The 1826-nt window shown below is 41.6% G+C and overlaps 1 protein-coding gene across 3 annotated transcripts in view; it reads left to right on the forward strand.

Moving 5' to 3' along the window:
• Stat2 (signal transducer and activator of transcription 2) overlaps positions 1 to 1826 on the forward strand; it is a 22950-nt gene that overhangs the window by 18453 nt on the left and 2671 nt on the right. The window lies entirely within an intron of this gene.

Here is a 1826-nt window from a genome sequence, read left to right on the forward strand (position 1 = left end):
GGTCCCTGTGCTTTGCTAAGCTTGTTCTAAGTAGGTGCTTTAAACCACTGAGCCATCTCACCAGCCCCTTGATTGTGTTGTTTTAAGAAATAAAACTTAGTTTGCTAGAATCCCATTTGTCTGGTTTAGCTTTTGTTTTTAGGGCTTGTCAAAAATTTATTACCAGAGTGGGCCAGATATCTTAGCGGATTAAAGCACCTGCTTAGGCAGACCCGGGGACGGGGGATGGCGTGCTATGCCAGCCCCACCCCTGGGGCACAGTGAGACAGCAATTGAGACGGCATGGTGGCACTCCCAATGCTTGGGAAACTGAAAACAGGAGGATCACTAGAGTCTGATCTGTCTAGTGAGACCCTGTAGACCCTGTACTAAATATATCCAAAAAAGCAAAAACAAAACTACCTTGGGCTGGATAGATAGCTCAGTGGTCTAAGTGCCTGCCTGGCAAATGCAAGGTCCCGAGTTCAGTTCCTGGTATCACATGCCATGCCAGCCCCAGAAACCAGCTGTTGTGGCACACACTGGGGCCTGTATTTTCAGCACTGGGGAGGCTGAGTCAGGAGGATCACTATGTCTGAACTGTGTAGCAAGACCCTTTATCAACAACAACAAAAACTTATTAACTTTACTAATGTCTTGAGGTGTATCCCCTATGGTTTTTTTTCTGTGTTTTGTTTGTTTGTCTTGTTTTTTTTGGAACCAGGGATTTAACTCATACCCTTGCGCTTGCCAGGGAAGCACTTATTCCACTGAGCCATCTCTCCGGTTCCAGTTTGTTTTGCTTTGAGACAAGGACTCACTATGCAGCTACACCTGGCTATATTTTCTTCTATACTTTCATAGTGTTAAGTCTTACTTTTAGGTCTTTGATACATTTTAGGGTGACTTTTTTTTTTTAGGGTGATTTTTTAATTTGGTTTTTGGTTTGTATTTTGTTCTGTTTTGAGAGGCATGTGCAAGACTGGTGTTGTGGTGCTTCCTGTTTTCTTCTTTTTGTTCAATATTTAGCCGGGTATGGTGGTAGATGCCTGTAATCCCCGTACTCTGGAGGCTGAGGTAGTAGGATCCTTGTGAGTTGAGACCAGCCTGGGTTACAAAGTGAGCTCAAGGCCAACCTGAACTGTATAGTGAGACCCTGTCTCAAAAAGACAAAACAAAGCAAACAAACGGGGCCGGGGAGATGACTCAGTAGAATAAGCACTTCCCTGGCAAGCGCAAGGGTCTGAATTCAATCCTCGGTTCCGTAAAAAAAAAAAAAAAAAAAAAACCCAAGGAAGATTAATTCCATGTCTTTTGAGATTCCATATGAATTGTAGGATAATGTTTGTTTTTGAGATAGGCTCATACCTATGTTCAGAACTATGGTTCAGATTGGCTTTGAATTCACTAGGTAACCCAGGCTGGCCTTGAACTTTAAGTGAGCCTCCTGCTTCAGCATCCTGAGTACTGGGATTAAGACATGTACTACTATGCCCAGCTGAATTTTAGGATTCTTAAAAAGTATCTCTGAGAAAAACAAACAAAGTATCTCTGGGAAGAAGTCCTTTATTTTTATGATGTTTGTATTAATATGTAAGTCACTTTGGGTAATACCCAAAGCTGTACTTTTAACCATAATTCTCCTGCCTTTCAAGAATCATTTCAGGGGTCCGGGGAGATAGCTCAGTAGAATAAGTGCTTGCCTGGCAAGTGCAAGGACCTGAGTTCAATCTCTGGTTCTGCAAAAAAAAAAAAAAAAAAAAAAAAAAGACTTGTTACAAAAAAATACTATCTATTGTTGCTCCTATTTACAGATGATAAATCTGAGGTTCAGAAATGTTAAGTAG

This window comes from Octodon degus, unplaced genomic scaffold (genome assembly GCF_000260255.1).
Source record: "Octodon degus isolate 3935 unplaced genomic scaffold, OctDeg1.0 scaffold00287, whole genome shotgun sequence".
NCBI lineage: Eukaryota > Metazoa > Chordata > Mammalia > Rodentia > Octodontidae > Octodon > Octodon degus.